This window comes from Hordeum vulgare, chromosome 4H, assembly GCF_904849725.1.
Source record: "Hordeum vulgare subsp. vulgare chromosome 4H, MorexV3_pseudomolecules_assembly, whole genome shotgun sequence".
Taxonomy (NCBI): domain Eukaryota; kingdom Viridiplantae; phylum Streptophyta; class Magnoliopsida; order Poales; family Poaceae; genus Hordeum; species Hordeum vulgare.
This window is the reverse complement of record NC_058521.1, coordinates 593793299-593812294: the sequence shown is the minus strand read 5'-3', so window position 1 is coordinate 593812294 and position 18996 is coordinate 593793299.

The window sequence follows — 18996 nt, the reverse complement described above, 5'->3', positions numbered from 1 at the left end:
AGCTAAAATCCGACTTGAAAAGGGCTCAAGCTGATCAAGATGCCTTAATAAAGCGAGCAGAAAAAGCTGAAGCCAAATTGGACACTGTGCAACAAGAGCTGTCCGGCTTAAAGAGACATATCTCCAACATGGCGCCAGCTGTCTTCGGTAAAAAACCAACCCTTGACCTTGCACTTTGTAAATAAATAGCTTTGTATAAATCGGTAACTATCATTACCTCTTGCACAGGTCCGAGAGCCGCCAATCTTCAAGATGATTGTGTCCTGATGCTGAAGGCGATTTATACATTGACGGAGCAACTGTATACAAGAAGTGTGCTGACCGTGAAAGCAGTGATGGGCGCCAAGGAACCCATAACGTCAATAAAGAAGATGCTTGGCTGCTTATCTACTCTTCCTCCTCAAATTGGCGAGCTAAATCGGCCAGCCGCCCGGAAAGGAGCACTGACTACACTGAGTCGGTGTTTAGCATATGCTCCAGAAATAAACCCAGAAGAAGTAGCGGCAGGCTTTCCTCAGCTCAAGGATGACGGGTGAGAATTTGCTGAGGAGGACTACCAGCGACTCCCGTTTTGCGGCGACTCAGCTTGCTGCAAGCTTGGATTTATCAAAATACCAAGCCGCCTATGACAACAAGAACAAGAAAGTTAACCCGCCAACCTTTGTGACGACCAGCTTAACTCCGTGTCGACCCAAGAATCCTTTGTGACTTGGAGGCGGATCTCTCATCAGTGTTGAACGATGAAGATGAGTTCGCCGCGTTATCCAAGTGTAACTGGGTACTGGGCGACTTGCAAATTGATGTCGGCCAAAGCTCACAGCAAGCTGATCCAAGGACAACAGCAGAATAAAACTTAATAGATTTGTCCATGAGAGTCATGTAATAAGTCTTTTTAGGAATCAAACTGCTTCTGTGATATCTCGAAAAATCCTTATGTCGCCCTTAAGGCGTTTTGAAATGCTTGATCTGCCGTTTGAGGCGTTTTTATGATGCTTGACCCGCCATTGAGGTGTTTTCATGATGCTTGACCCGCCATGGCTAGAGTGATTTTGATCATCAACCTGTTTTAAGCTTGAAAACATATATCAAACCATCTCAGTGAGTAATGGGTGATAATAAATAGCAATCGGCCCAAGATATTTTGAGGCGAGTCAAAAAAAGTCTGAAAAACCTTGTGGCAGTGCGAGGAAGGTAAAAAATTGCAATTTTGTCGGCTCATCAGACCGCGACAGGATAGGGCGAGTTAAATAAACTCAAGCGCCACCCAAGGGAGACTTTTGTATCAAAAGCTCAAGTATTTAGACCGGCTGATCAGGCACGAGTCAAGCTTCAGTGAAGCGGGTTCAATGAACCAATGGTTTCTCTATTTTCCATGCGAGGCGCTTGCCGGTACCAGACATGTTTTAAACAAGGCGAGTTCAGGGTCCATGAGCGGAATAACTCGCCAAGATTTCACGGGTCCATATGGCGATTCGGCCAACACACATTCTAGTATAACCATTTGTAATGCGGTAATTTTTCGCAGGCCAAATGGGTGGTAAGGCTGATATCAGTGAGAGGAAGCCCCCAAGTGACCTATGATTAAGGGAAAGACTGTCATAGGATTGTAGAAGCGTATACGCTATTACCACAAAACGACTTGAGAACACACTGTCCTCAAGTAAGACGACCTAATCCACATAATCACATAAGGCGCCTATGTTTGAATCGCGCGCTTGTGGCGACTTCGATCCTCTTTGGCTTATCGACACCCAGTTTTGTAATAAGCGCGTCGTGGTGACTTAAGCTCTTTGGTATGGATAGCATCCATGTTTGGGCGACTTGTTGATCAAAGAATAAAGATCCATACCTTTCAATAAGATGAATTAGCAGGAAAGCCCCCAACTCGGGAGGCGTTTAATTTTATTGCTTTATAAGAAATGAAAAACTTACAAAACGTAGAGCTAATAGCTCAAGTGTAATAAGGGCGCAAGTGGGCTATGTTCCAGGGGCGAGTTGACTCAGCCTCCAAGGTTGGCCGATCAGGCTGTAGATCCACGAGATAGTAAGACCCGTTGTGAAGGTTTTGGCTGACTACGGACGGTCCTTCCCATGGTGGTGATAACTTATGCATGCCAGTACGATCTTGTATCAGCCGAAGCACTAAGTGGCCTTCCTGAAAAGTTCGGCTCCTGACCCGGCAGCGGTGATAACGCCGTAAGTCCTGCTGATAAATGGCCGATCGGGCTGCAGCCAAATCACGCGCTTCCTCTAAGGCGTCCAAAGAGTCTTGACGCGCCAGTTCGTTGTCCTGTTCCACATAAGCAGCAACTCTAGGCGAGTCATGCCTTATGTCAGTGGGAAGAACGGCTTCTGCTCCATAGACCAGAAAGAAAGGAGTAAAACCCGTAGACCGGTTCGGGGTGGTCCGGATGCTCCATAGTACCGAAGGCAAGTCCTCAACCCAACACCCCGGGGTTCGTTCCAAGGGAACCATGAGTCGGGGTTTGATTCCCCGCAAAACTTCCTGGTTCGCCCACTCCGCGTGTTCATTAGATTGTGGGTGAGCAACCGCAGAAATATCAAGCCGGATGTGCTCACCACGGCAAAACTCCTGCATCGCTCCTTGAGACAGATTAGTGCCATTATCAGTAATGATACTGTGCGGATATCCGAACCGGAAGATGAATTTTTTCAAGAATTCGACCGTTGTCTCCGCATCGCAAGCTCCAACAGGCTCTGCTTCAACGCACTTGGTGAACTTATCAATCGCCACCAGCAAATGAGTTTTCTTGTTGGATGACATCTTAAAGGGGCCAAGCATGTCTAACCCCCAGACCGCGAAAGGCCAAGTGATGGGTATCATCCTTAGTTCTTGAGCCGGCACATGGGCCTGTCGCCCATAACGCTGGCATCCATCACATCGACGAACTATCTCTTCTGCATCTGCATGGGCCGTCAACCAAAAAAACCATGACGGAACACCTTTGAAACTAAGGAGCGCGACCCGGCGTGATGCCCACAATCTCCGGAATGAATGTCATTTAGAATTATGCACCCTTCTTCGGAGGAAACACATCTTTGAAAACCCCCGGAAGTGCTTCGTTTATATAGTTCGCCATTGATGATCACCATGGATTTGCTTCGCCGAAGGATTTGGCAAGCCAACACTTCATCCGTAGGTAACTCGCCTCGGGCGAGATAGGCCAGATACGGAAGAACCCAATCCGGCATAACATGGAGAGCCGCCACGAACTGGGACTCAGGATCTGGTATTGCCAACTCCTCCTCTGAAGGCAACCTTACGGAAGGATTATGCAAAGTATCCAGAAAAACATTAGGGGGAACCGGCTTTTGCTGGGAACCGAGACGTGAAAGGGCATCAGCTGCCTCGTTAAGGCGCCGGTCAATGTGATCAACCTGATTGCCATGGAAATGACCCGTCACATCGGACTCAGCCCTCCTGTAAGCCGCCATCAAGGGGTCCCGAGAAACCCAAGTGCCTGAAACTTGCTGAGCCACCAAATCAGAGTCGCCAAAACATCTGACCCGCGTAAGGTTCATCTCCTTGGCGAGTCGCAAGCCGTGAAGTAAAGCTTCGTCTTCCGCAGCGTTGTTGGTACATGGAAACATGAGTCAGAGGACGTACCAGAATTTGTCTCCTTGAGGCGATACCAGCACCCACGCCAGCCCCCGAGCCTTCCAACTGTCTAGATCCGTCAAAATAAATAGTCCAGTATGTAAGGTCACGCCTGTCTTCCGGGATCTGTAACTCGGTCCAATCATTGACGAAATCAACCAAGGCCTGAGACTTGATAGCCGTGTGAGGGGTGTATCGCACGTGGTGCGGCCCAAGTTCAATCGCCCACTTGGCGATCCGCCCTATCACCTCCCGATTCTGGATGATGTCCCCGAGGGGAGCGGAGCTAACCACCGTGATGGGATGCTCTTGAAAATAATGTTTAAGCTTCCGGCTTGCCATAAAGACCCCATACACTTATTTCTGCCGGTGTGGGTATCGCTGCTTGGAAAGAGTTAGCACCTCGCTGATAAAATACATCGGGCGCTGCACAGGGTATTCCTTCCCTTCCTCCTTCCTTTCGACGACCACCGCCACACTCACCGCTTTGGAGTTTGCCGCAATATATAAAAGCATGGGCTCTTTCTCAGTCGGGGCGGCCAAGACCGGCGGGTTGACCAGCTGCCGTTTTAAGGCTTCGAAAGCTTCATCGGCTTCATCTGTCCAAACAAAATGGTCATATTTCTTTAGCAATTGATAAAGGGGAACAGCTTTTTCTCCCAGACGGCTTATGAAGCGACTTAAAGCCGCAATGCGACCCGCCATCCGTTGGACTTGATTACTATTCGCTGGTTTCCCAAGGGAGGTAACCGCTTCGATCTTGTTCGGGTTAGCTTCGATGCCGCGCTCAGACACCAGGAACCCAACAACTTCCATGCAGGAACAGCAAAGAAACACTTGGTGGGATTAAGCTTCATCTGATATACCCGCAGATTATCAAAAGTTTCCTTGAGATCTTCCAATAGCGTCTCCCTCCTGTGGGTTTTAACCACAATGTCAAAGACATAGGCATGGAGGTTGCGTCCGATTTGGCCACGGAGGCAATTTTGGATGCAGCGCTGATAAGTCACCTGTGCACTCTTGAGTCCGAATGGCATGGACACATAGCAAAAAGCCCCAAAGGGGGTTATAAAAGCTGTTTTCTCTTGATCTTCCACGGCCATCTTGATTTGGTGATATCCAGAATAAGCGTCCAGAAAGCACAAACGTTCGCATCCCGCCACTGAATCAATAATTTGGTCAATGCGGGGAAGAGCGAAAGGATCCTTTGGACAAGCTCTGTTAAGGTCCGTGTAATCAATGCACATACGGACGGTACCATTCTTCTTGAGCACCAAGACCGTGTTAGCCAACAATTTGGGGTGGAAGACCTCTACGATGAATCCGACGGCCAAGAGACGAGCAACCTCCTCCCCGATTGCCTTGCGTCGTTCCTCATTGAACCTATGAAGATATTGCTGAATAGGTTTTGCCTTTGGGTCAACATTAAGATGGTGCTCAGTGAATTCTCTCAGCACACCAGGCATGTCAAAAGGTTTCCATGCGAAGATGTGCCGATTCTCATGGATGAATTCGATGAGCGCGCTTTCCTATTTGGGATCCACACCCGTCCCAATAGTGAACTTCTTGGTTGAGTCGCCAGGGACGTAATCCACCGTTTTAGTGTCATCTGTTGGCTTGAACTTGAGGGGTGACTCAGCGTCTGTCGTCGGCTTTTTTAAGGGTGACATATCAGTCGGATCAACATTGGCCTGGTGATATTTGAGCTCCTTCGCAGCATAGGCGACTTCTGCGTAAGCCGCATCCCCTCCTTCACACTCTCTTGCAATCCTCCTATCACCATCAACCGTGATGGGTCCTTTGGGACCAGGCATCTTGAGTTTAAGGTAAACATAGCATGGGCGAGCCATGAACCGAGCGTAAGCCGGCCGCCCAAACAGCGCATGAGAAGGGCTTTTTAACTTGACCACCTCAAATATAAGCAACTCACTCCTGTAATTAGACGTCGTTCCAAACGCAACTGTGCGCCTGACTCGGCCTATGGGATACGCTGATTTGCCTAGGACGATCCCATGGAATACCATAGTTGAGGGCATCAAATCTTTCTCCAACAGATTCATCCTTTGGAAAGTGTCGAAATACAAAATGTTGATGCTGCTGCCACCATCCATGAGTACCTTCGATAAAGTATATCCCCCAACTTGGGGAGCCACGACCAACGCTAAATCGCCGGGATTATGAACTCTTGGCGTGTGATCCTCCCTACTCCATGATATAGTCTGCTCGGACCAGTGGAGGTATCTAGGGAGTGCCGGCTCAGACACACTGTACGCTCGGTGACTCACCTTTTTATCACGCCTGCAAGAATTGGTGGTGAAAACATGATACTGTCCCATTGCTTAACTGTTTGGGATTGTTGCAGAAGCCGCCATTATCGTCATGCCCCTGCGAAGCCCCCTGTGGGGGTGGTTGCTGAAAAACTCCAGGCGGGTTATACCGTCGCTGGTGATGCACCGGATACTGGCCACTGCTTGGCTGCGAGCCACCCTGAGCCCCGGGTTCGGGGAAACCGCCGAAGGGGTTCTGTCGTTGATTAGGTGCACCGAATTGTTCCTGCTGTTGGTCCGGGTCACCGCTTTGCCCTTTTTTGATCGCCTCCGCCCTAAACTCCCGCATTACGTAACAGTCCTCCTAGGAATGAGTCGCCGGTCCGTCTGCCATGGCATGGTGCGGGCAGGGGACCTTGAGTAACTCATTATAGTTGCGCGACTTATTGCCACTGTAGCCCCTACTTTTCTTCTGGCGCTGGTTGCCATTACTGGTGTTGGTGTTGGCGACTAAGTCCGAAGATTCTTCCTACTGCCTTCTCTTGCTATTCGCTCCCTGGTTATGGCAGGCGCGTCCCTGGAACCGGGTATGATTTTTGGATGACTCGCCCTTCCTTGGCGAGTTAGCATTACCACCATCCTCGCCGGGATCTTTGGTATCGTCCACCTCAGAGTATCTAGTGAGGGTGTCCATTAGCTCCCCCATGTCTTGGACCTTTCGCTTGAGTCACCCCCACTTCTGCACCAAGGGCTCGTAGTGGCAATTCTGCTCAAGGATTAGCACAGCCTGAGCCGCCGTAATACCGTCTGACGAGTGAATGATTTCTGTGACCCGCCGCGACCAGTGGTGGGCCGACTCATCCGGGCATTGAATGCAGTGCTGTAGATCAACTATTGTCATCGGACGTTTGCAGGTTCCTCGGAAGTTTTTGACGAAACACTCTTTCAATTCAGCCCAAGTCTGGATGGAGTTGGGGGGCAAGTTCTTTAACCAAGTACGCGCCGTCCCTTCAAGCATCATTGTGAAGTATCTGGCGCAAACTGCTTCTCTTACATCGACCATGGTCATGGCGATTTCATAACTCTCGACCCACGATGCCGGCTCAAGGTCCGGAGTGTAGTTAGGCACCTTTCCCGGCCCTTTAAAATCCTTGGGCATTCGCTCGTTCCGAAGGGCGGGGGCCAAGCACGGCACCCCCACTTGTTTGCCGCTCCCAACAAGAGGTGTTCGGGCAACTTGGGTGTCCGGGTGATCCCGCCCTGGCGGGTCTCGATAATCAGGCGAGTTGACCTGGGGAAAGGGCCGCGGTCCGCTGGTTATAGCGGGTTGGTCCTCTGGCCGACTCCTGGTGCGGCTTGCCTGGGGAGTAGAATGCAGCCGATCCAGGCTGTGTGAGAACTGGGCGTTTTGGACCACCGCCGTCTTCAACATCTCAATGGCATTGCTCGCCTCTATCTCGGCTGGAGTGTTGCCGTGAATCGGAAGGGATTCAATGGCGAGTTGCGGCAAGGACGTTGCCCACCGGGTTGGAAAAGTGACCTTGAGGTGTCTGGAATCGAGGAACGCGATCCACAGCTGGCCGAAACGGCTGGTTCGGTGGCTGGCCTGGCACTCCCCCTAGGGCAGCTCCTGTCCTGGGAGTTCGTGGAGTGTCGAATAGGCGGGTCGGGTTGAGATCAGGGGGGAAGCGACCCTGGTGCCTCCGCTGATGAACGGCGTCAGATGCGCGCTGGTGCCTTTCTAGCCGCCAGTTGTCGGTATTCAAGGGAGCTATCTCAGCGGTAATTTGAGCCTGCCGAGTCTCGATCCTGGCGGACTCCACCTCGGCATCCCACTGAGCCTTTGCCACCCCTTCTCTTAGCTTTGTCAATTCCTTGTTTACCGCCTCCTGGTTTTCCGGTGTGATGGGGGTCGCCATGAGCCTTGTTATTTCCGCTGCTAACTCCACCAAAATCGCGGCCGGGCTTCTAGACGTCTCGCCAGTTCCATCTCCGCCTGCTAGGTTTGGTGAGGGTTGAGTCGCCCCTACCATGTAAACGGCGATCTGACGGCGAGTCCGGTCAAGAACTTCGGGGTCCATGGCCAGTGACAAGCCCCCAAGGACAGCCCCCGTGTAGATATTGGATTGAATGTGAATTGCCCATGGACGACTCGTCATGAGTGTTGATCAGCGTGGTTTCCTGGGTCGCTGAGTGTTCTGGCTCCTCAGATCCATGCGTGAATCCAACAAAGACCGGACGTGTTAGGTTTTGCATCACGACCGGGCAGACGTACCTGGCCGGCTCGATGATGTCGGAGGAGGTGTTCGGCTCAGGCGCGGGCGATCCAATCATGCCGATGAAGACGTTGATCTTGCCGAAGGGGACCCTGTAACCGGATTCGATCGAATCCGCCTCGGGCCCCCATAGCAAGTTGTTGATGTAGTACTTCCCACGGCGGCTCCGGGTCATGAGCCCCGTCGTGTAGCTCCCAAACCCTGGTAGGGCTCCCTTTGAGAACTCAACTCCACCGTGCGCAGGCCCCAAAGTGGGCGCCAACTGTCGTGGTTTTGTCACGGCAGATGTCCTCGTGAAAGGACTTAGTGTTGGAGCCATCGCACCTTGGTGGCGACTCAAAGGGGTTGAACGAGAGTGAGACAGAGATTTACCCAGGTTCGGCCCCTCGTGAGGAGGTAAAAGCCTACGTCCTGCTTTGAGTTGTATTGAAGGTGTTTCCATTACAAGGAGGGCGTAACTCGCCTGACCTAGCACTCAATGATTTCAAACCTGCCCTCTACTTCCCTGGGACTCGCCTTTATATATAGGTCGAGTCCTTAGGGTTTACAAGGGTGCTTTCCTTTACACAAATCGTGACTCTTGCGATCTCTAAGTTGCCCTGTTTCCAAGGCTTGGAGACCTTCTCTATTATGGACTCCTTCGGAAGGCCTTGAACCGCCATATGACTTCCGGCCTTACCAGGCCAAGGCCCAAACCACATTGAGATGAGTCGCCAGCTTCGGTGACCCGGCCCAATTAGGGCAGGTTATCCAACAGAGAATATCCCCAACAACATGCGAGCTAAATTGCCTAACACAAAACATATAAGTGAAGCTCATTGAGTATTCTAGCAAATTCACGATGAGTGCATGTCCCTCTCAAAAAGGTGTGCAGCAAGGATGATTGTGACAAAACAAAAAGTAAAGACTCCTATAATACACGACGCTCCATGCAAAACACATATCATGTCGTGAATAAAAATAAAGCTCCAAGTAACGTTACCGATGGATTGAAGACGAAAGAGGGGATGCCTTCCCGGGGCATCCCCCAGCTTAGGCTTTTTGGTGTCCTATAATTTGGCTTGGGACGTCTTGGGCATCCACAAGCTTAAGCTCTTTCCAATCTTTATTCCATTGTCCATGAGAACATCACCCAAAACTTGTAAACTTCACAACACAAAACTTAAACAGAAACTCGTGATATCATTAGCATAAGAAAACAAAACCACCAACTCTTTAGGTACTGTAGTAAACTTGATTTCCATTTATATTGATGTTATATTACTGTATTCTCACTTTTCCATGGCTAGTACCCCCCCCCCCCGATACTAACCATAGTTTCATCAAAATAAGCAATCAACACAACAAAAACAGATTGTGTCAAAAACAGACCAGTCTGTAGCAATCTGTATACTTCGTATACCTCTGGTATCCCAAAAATTCTGAAAACTTATGACAATTAGGGAAATTTGCATATCAATCAGAAGCAAAAAAGAATCAACTCAAAATCTCTTTCTGGATAGGAATTAAAAATAGTTTTGTGAGCATAAAGTTTCTGTCTTTTTCAGCACGATTAAATAACTATCACCAAAACTAATCATAAAGGTTCTACTTGGCACAAACACTAACTAAAACATAAAAAACACAATCATAACAGAATCATGATGGTGTGGACTCAACAACACAGAAAGTGAAAAGCAAAAATAAATTTATTCATTGGGTTGCCTACCAACAAGCGCTATTGTTTAACGCCCTTAGCTAGGCATTGATAATTCAATGATGCTCACACAAAATACAAAAATTGGAGCACAATGAGAGCATCATGAAGCATGTGAAAATCACATCTAAGTCTAACATACTTCCTATGCATAGGAATTTTATAGGAAAATCAATTATAAAGACAACCAATAGCTACCATATGCAAGGAAGAATAAAGAGACAACAACAATCTCAACATAACGAGAGGTGATTTAGTGATATGAAAATTTCTATATCCATATTTTCCTCTCTCATAATAATTACATGTGGGATCATATTCAAATTCAACAATATAACTATCATACAGGATATTCTTTTCATGATCCACATGGATGCAAAGTTGACGCTCTTCAAAAATAGTGGGATTATCATCAACTAAAGTCATGAATTCTCCAAACCCATTTTCAATATTATTGAAAACATTATTATCAATATCATATTCATCATGAGGCTTAAACAAATTTTCAAGATCATAAGAAAAATCATCACCCCAATCAAGATCATTGCAACAAGTAGTGGACATAGCAAAACTAGCATCCCCAAGCTTAGGGTTTTGCATATTTTTAGCATGATTGACATTAATAGAATTTATGGTGAAACCATTGCAATCATGCTTTTCATTCAAGGAGACCTCGTGAATCACTTCATAAATTTCTTCATCACAATTTTAAGATTCACGCATCTGAAGAAAAACTTCATAAAGATAATCTAGTGCACAAAACTCACTAGCAATTGGTTCAACATAATTGGATGTCTTAAAGAGATTAGCAAGTGGGTGAGGATCCATATCAATAGATTTTTAACAAGCGAAGATGCAAGCATATTGAAGACACATAACACACAAGCAAAGGAAAGGCAAATGAAAAAGGTAAAATAATTTTGTAAATTTTCTTTTTTCAGAAGTGGGCGAGAGGAAAATGACAGGCAAAAGGCAAATAAAGTAAATGCAAGAGATGAGTTTGCAATAATTACTTGGATATGCTTCACTTGAATACTCCCCGGCAACGGCGCCAGAAATCCTTCTTGCTACCTCTTGAGCTTGCGTTGGTTTTTACCTTGAAGAGGAAAGGGTGATGCAGCAAAGTAGCATAAGTATTTCCCTCAGTTTGAGAACCAAGGTATCAATCCAGTAGGAGTATCAAGATGAGGCACAAATGTACCTGCGCAAAAACAAACAAACTTGCACCCAACACGATAACGGGGTTGTCAATCCCTTCACGATTTTTTGCAAGGTGAGATTTGAAAGTGAAAAGTGCAACAAAGTATTTTTGGTATTTTTGTAGATCTGAATATAGGATGTGAAGTAGACCCGGGGGCCATAGTGTTCACTAGAGGCTTCTCTCATGATAGCAAGTATTATGGTGGGTGAACGAATTACTTTCTAGCAATTGATAGAATTGCGCAAATTCATGACGATATCTAAGGCAATGATCATACAAATAGGAATCACGTCCAAGACAAGTAGACCCATACTTTGCGCATCTACTACTATTACTCCACACATCGACTGCTATCCAGCATGCATCTAGTCTATTGCGTTCATAACAAACAAAGTAACGCCTTAAGCAAGATGACATGATGTAGAGGGATAAATTCATGCAATATGATATAAACCCCATCTTTTTTACCCTTGATGGGAACAACACGATGCGTGCCTCGCTACCCTTTCTGTCACTGGGTGAGGACACTGCATGGTATGAACCCAAAACCAAGCACTTCTCCTATTGCAGGAATTATAGATCAAGTTGGCCAAACGAAACCCATAACTCAAAGAGAATTACAAGGATACAAAATCATGCATATAAGAGATCAGAGGAGACTCAAATAATATTCATAGATAATCTGATCATAAATCCATAATTCATCGGATCTCGACAAACACACCGCAAAAGAAAGTTACATCGGATAGATCTCCATGAAGATCATGGAGAACTTTGCATTGAAGATCCAAGAGAGAGAAGAAGCCATCTAGCTACTAGCTATGGACCCGAATATCTGTGGTGAACTACTCACGCATCATCGGAGAGGCAATGGTGTTGATGAAGAAGCCCTCCGTGTCCGAATCCCCCTCCGACAAGGCACCAGAACGGTCCCCAGATGGGATCTTGCGGAGACAGAAGCTTGCGTCGGCGGAAAAGTATTTTCGTGGCTCTCTTCTTTGGTTTCGGGATTTTAGAGAATTTATAGGCGAAAGAGGTAGGGCAAAGGAGGCACGTGGGGCCCACAAGCCTGCCAGGCGCGCCTAGGGAGCTTGGTTCCCACGAGTTCTCCTGCCTTGGTTCTCAAGTCCCCTGCATATCTTCTGTTATGAAAAAATCATCCCGCATGTTTTATTCCGTTTGGACTCCGTTTAATATTCTTTTCTGAAAAAGGTCAAAAACACGGAAAAAACAAAACTGGCTCTTGACACTGGCTTAATAGGTTAGTCCCAAAAATAATATAAAATAGCATATTCATGCATATAAAACATCCAAAGTTGACAAGATAATAGCATGGAACCATCGAAAATTATAGATACGTTGGAGACGTATCAGACCCCAAAATAGTGCGCTATAGCCCATGATGCTCGTCCAAAACGACAAAAACACCGAGTTTTCGCAACATCTCGATAGCCATGGACAAGGTTCATGCAACATCAAAAATGCACTCGGGGCCCCAAAATAGTGCGTTAAAGCCCACGAAACTGGCCCGAGACAAGAAAAAAAACAAGTTTTTGCGACGTCTCGACAGCCGCGCACAGGGTTCATGGAGCATTAAAAATCGATCCGGCACCCAAAAAACAGTGCGCTATAGCCCACGAAACTGGCCCGAAATGACGAAAACAATGAGTTTTTTCGACATCTCGATAGCCGTGGACAGGGATCAGGGAGCATCAAAAAACAACACGGTACCCCAAAAACAGTGCGCTATAGCCCACGAAACTGGCCCGAAATGACAAAAACAACGAGTTTTTTTATATCTCGATAGCCATGCACAAGGTTCATGGAGCATGAAAAATCAACCCGGGACCCCAAAACACTGCGCTATAGCCCATTAAAATGGCCCGAAACAACAAAAACACCGAGTTTTTGCGACTTCTCGATAGCCGTGCACACGGTTCATGTACATCAAAAATCAACCCGGGACCCCAAAACAGTGCGTTATAGCCCACGGAAGTGGCCCAAAACGACAAAAACAACAAATTTTTGCGACATCTCGATGGTCGTACACAGGGATCATGGAGGATTAAAAATCTATACGGGACCCCAAAACAATGTGCTATAGCCCACGAAACTGGCCCGAAACGACAAAAACAGTGAGTTTTTTCAACATCTCGATAGCCATGCACACGTTTCATGGAGCATCAAAAATCGACCCGAAACCCCAAACAACGCGTTATAGCCCACGAAAATGGCCCGAAACGACAAAAAACGAGTTTATGGGACGTCTCGATAGTGGTGCCCAAGGTTCATGGAGCATCAAAAATGACTCGGGACCCCAAAACAGTGTGCTATCACCCACGAAATTGGCCCGAAATGACAAATACACAAAATTTTTGCGACATCTCGATAGCCCTGCACATGGTTCATGGAGCATCAAAATCGACCCGAGATACCTATTCTACGCAACTCCAAACGTCGTAAAAATCAACGAGGATTTTTTTCCGGATTTATAAAAAATACTGGGCCGAAGAAGCGCCAGAGGGGCGCCAACAGGTGGCCATAAGCCTGCTAGGCGCAGCCACCCCCCTGGCCGCGCCTAGGAGGCTTGTGGGCAGTTTGCTGGCCCACTGGCCCCCCTCTTCTGCTATATGTAGGGTTTTGTCCAGAAAAAATGAAGGAGGATCTTTTTCGTGGATTCGCCGCTGCCACGAGGCGGAACTTGAGCAGAATCAATCTAGAGCTCTCGCAGGACGATCCTGCCAGTGAAACTTCCCTCCCGGAGGGGGAAATCGTCGCCATCGTCATCACCAACACTCCTCTCATTGGCACCATCTCATCTCCAAACCCTAGTTCATCACTTGTAACTAATCTCCATCTCGCGACTCTGATTGGTACTTGTAAGGTTGCTAGTAGTGTTGATTACTCTTTGTAGTTGATGCTAGTTGGATTACTTGCTGGAAGAGTTTATGTCCAGATCCTTGATGCTACTCATTACCTCTCTGGTCATGAATATGATTATGCTTTGTGAGTAGTTACTTTTGTTCCTGAGGACATGGGATAAGTCATGCTAATAGTAGTCATGTGAATTTGGTATTTGTTTGATATTTTGATATGTTGTATGATGTTTTTCCTCTAGTGGTGTTATGTGAACGTCGACTACATAACACTTCACTATTGTTTGGGCCTAGAGGAAGGCATTGGGAAGGAGTAAGTAGATCATGGGTTTCTAGAGTGACACAAGCTTAAACCCTAGTTTATGCGTTGCTTCGTAAGGGGCTGATTTGGATCAACTAGTTTAATGTTATGGTTAGACTTTGTCTTAATTCTTCTTTCGTAGTTGCGGATGCTTGCGAGAGGGGTTAATCATAAGTGGGATGCTTGCCCAAGTAAGGGCAGTACCCAAGCACTGGTCCACCCACATATCAAACTATCAAAGTAACGAATACGAATCATATGAACATGATGAAAACTAGCGTGACACAAATTCCTGTGTGTCCTCGGGAGCGTTTTTCCTCCTATAAGACTTTGTCCAGGCTTGTCCCTTGCTACCAAAGGGATCGGGCCACTTTGGTGCACCATTGCTACTTTTGTTACTTGTTGCTTGCTACGAATCATCTCACCACAAAATCACTTGTTACCGACAATTTCCGTGCTTGTCAAATCCTTCTGCTCCTCATTGGGTTCGACACTCTTACTTATCGAAAGGACTACGATTGATCCACTATACTTGTGTTGGGGAACGTTGCATGGGAAACAAAAAATTTCCTACGCACACGCAATACCTATCATGGTGATGTTCATCTACGAGAGGAGATTTTCGATCTACGTACCCTTGTAGATCGCACAACGGTAAGCGTTAAGAAACGCGGACGATGTAGTGGAACAACTTGCATGATTCAAATCTCCGTAGTTGTACACTCCATCCCACGATATCATCACGATCTGTCCGGCGAACTTCATCACGATTCGTCCCGCGATCTCATCATGATCGTTCCCGATCTATTGCCGAACGGACGGCACCTCCGCGTTCAGCAAACGTACATCTCGATGACGATCTCCGGCTTCTTGATCCAGCAAGACGGGGTACAGAGGTAAAAAGAGTTCTCCGGCATCGTGACGGCGCGTCGGTGGTGGTGATGATCTACTCCAGCAGGGCTTCGCCTAAGCTCCACAGAAATACGATCTAGAGGAAATACTGCGTGGTATAGAGTCGAGCAGCACGTGGCAAAGTTGTGTCTCAAAAACCCCCAATACCTCTAGTATATATAGGAGGGAGGGAGGGGAGGAGGCAGCCTCAAACCCTCTAGGTTTGGCCGAAATTGGAGGTGGAGGAGTCCTACTCCAATCCTACTTGGAGTAGGATTCCACCTTCCCACTTGGAAACTCTTTCCACCTTGTGTTTTTTCCTTCTCAAACCTTATGGGCCTTAGTGGGAACTTATGCCAGCCCACTACGGGCTGGTTTATCTCTTCCCATAGCCCATGAGACCCCTTGGGGTGTGACAGCCCTCCCGATGGTCCCCGACACCCCTCCCGGTACATTACCGATAAGCCCGAAACTTTTCCGGTGACCAAAACAGGACTTCCTATATATCAATCTATACCTCCGGACCATTCCAGAGCTCCTTGTGACGTTCTGGATCTCATCCGGGACTCCGAACAACTTTCGGTTACCAACACCTATAACTCAACTATACCGAAACGTCACCAAACCTTAAGTGTGCAGACCCTGCGGGTTCGAGAACTATGTAGACATGACCCGAGACACTCCTCGGTCAATATCCAATAGCGGGACCTGGATGCCCATATTGGATCCTATATATTCTATGAAGATCTTATCGATTGAACCTCAGTGCCAAGGATTCATATAATCACGTATGTCATTCCCTTTGTCCTTCGGTATGTTACTTGCCCGAGATTCGATCGTCAGTATCCGCATACCTATTTCAATCTTGTTTACCGGCAAGTCTCTTTACTCGTTCCGTAATACAAGATCCCATGACATACACTAATTCACATTGCTTGCAAGGCTTGTGTGTGATATTGTATTACCGAGTGGTCCCCGAGATAACTCTCCGTCACACGGAGTGACAAATCCCAGTCTTGATCCATACTAACTCAACGGACACCTTCGGAGATTCCTGTAGAGCATCTTTATAGTCACCCAGTTACGTTGTGACGTTTGATACACACAAGGCATTCCTCCGGTGTCAGTGAGTTATATGACCTCATGGTTATATGAATAAATACTTGACACGCAGAAGAACAGTAGCAACAAAATGACACGATCAACATGCTACATTCATTAGTTTGGGTCTACTCCATCACATGATTCTCCTAATGATGTGATCCCGTTATCAAGTGACAACAGTTGCCTATGGTCATGAAACCTTGACCATCTTTGATCAACGAGCTAGTCAACTAGAGGCTTACTAGGGACAGTGTTTTGTCTATGTATCCACACAAGTATTGTGTTTCCAATCAATACAATTATAGCATGGATAATAAACGATCATCATGAACAAAGAAATATAATAATAACTAATTTATTATTGCCTCTAGGGCATATTTCCAACAGTGTGCCACTTGCACTAGAGTCAGTAATCTAGTTCATATCACCATGTGATTTCAACGAATCCAACACCCATATAGTTTTGGGGTCTGATCACTTCTTGCTCGTGAGAAAGGTTTTAGTCAACGGTTCTGAAACTTATAGATGCTGCTACTACGTGCTATTCGGAAATACTCCAAATATCTACTCTACTATACGAATCCGTTTCACTACTCATAGTTATTCCGATTAGTGTCAAAGCTTGCATCGACATAACCCTTTACGACGAACTCTTTAACCACCTCCATATTCGAAAAAAATTCCTTAGTCCATTTAGTTACTAAGGATAACTTTGACCGCTGATCAGTGATTCAATCCTGGATCACTCTCTGTACCTCTTAACAGACTTGCTGCAAGGCACACATCAGGTGCGGTACTCAGCATGGCATACTTTAGATTCTACGGCTAAGGCATAGAAGACGACCTTCGTCTATTCTCTTTATTCTGCCGTGGTCGGGTTTTGAGTCTTACTCAAATTCACACCTTACAACACAGTCAAGAACTCCTTCTTTGCTGATCTATTTTGAACTCCTTCAAAAACTTGTCAAGGCATGCATCTTGTTGAAACTTCTATTAAGCGTTTCGATCTATCTCCATAGATCTTGATGCTCAACGTTCAAGTAGCTCAATCCTGGCATTCCTTTGAAAAACTCCTTTCAAACAACCTTTTATGCTTCACAGAAATTCTACATTACTTCTGATCAACAATATGTCAACCACATATACTTATCAGAAATTCTATAGTGCTCCCACTCACTTCTTTGGAAATACAAGTTTCTCATAAACCTTGTATAAACCCAAAAGCTTTGATCAACTCATCAAAGCATATATTCCAACTCCGAGATGCTTGCACCAGTCCTTAGAACGATCGCTGGAGCTTGCATGCTTGTTAGCATCCTTAAGATCGACAAAACTCTCCGGTTGTATCACATACAACCTTTCTGTTGAGGAAAACAATGTTTTGACATCCTATGTGCAATATTTCATAAATAATGCAGCAACTGCTAACATAATTCCAACAGACCTTTGCATCGTCATGAGTGTGAAAGTCTCATCATAGTCAACTCCTTGAACTTGTCGGAAAACATCCTTGCGACAAGTCGAGCTTTTCTTAATGGTGACGATTCACCATCATCGTTTGTCTTCCTTATAAAGATCCATCTTTATTTAATAGTCCTACGACCATCAAGTAGTTCTTCCAAAGTCTATACTTTGTTCTCACATATGGATTCTCTCTCGGATTTCATGGCCTCCAGCCATCTATCGGAATCCGGGCCCACCATTGCTTCTCCATAACTCGTAGGTTCATTGTTGTTCAACAACATGACCTCTAAGACAGGGTTACTGTACCACTCTGTAGTAGTATACGACCTTGTTGACCTACGAGGTTTGTAGTAACTTGATCCAATGCTTAATGATCACCACCATCAGCTTCCACTTCAATTGGTATAGGAGCCACAGGAACAACTTCCTGCACCCTACTACACACTGGTTGAAGTGATGGTTCAATAACCTCATCAAGTTCTACCACCCTTCCACTCAATTCTTTCGAGAGAAACCTTTCCTCGAGAAAGGACCCATTTTCTAGAAACAAATACTTTTCTTCTAGATCTGAGATAGGAGATGTATCCAACTATTTTGGATATCCTATGAAGATGCATTTATCCGCTTTGGGTTCGAGCTTATGAGAGTCAAACTTTTTCACATAAGCATCGCAGCCCCAAACTTTCAAGAAACGACAACTTAGGTTTCTCTAAACCATAGTCTCTATTGTGTCATCTCAACGGAAATACGCGGTGCCCTATTTAAAGTGAATGCGGTTGTCTCTAATGCATAACCCATAAATGATAGTGGTAATTGGATAAGAGACATCATAGTATGCACCACATCAAATAGGTCGCGGCTATGACACCATGACACCATCGTGTTCTTGGTGGCATGAATTGCAAAACAACTTCCACATTGTCTTAACTGTGTACCAAAACTCGCAACTCAGAAATTCATCTCTATGATCATATCGTAGACAGTTTATCCTCTTGTTACGACGAACTTCACTCTGAAATAGAATTGAACCTTTTCAATATTTCAGACTTGTGATTCATTAAGTAAATACTTTTGTATCTACTCAAATCGTCATTGAAGTAAAAACACAATGATATCCACTGCGTGCCTTAGTACCCATTGGACTGCATACATCAAAATGTATTACTTCCAAGAAGTTACTATCTTGTTTCATCTCAATGAAAACAAGGCCTTGCTCATGTGGTATGATTTGCATGTCACAAGTGATTGAAAATCAAGTGAGTATAAAGATCCATCAGTATGGAGCGTCTTCATGCAATTTA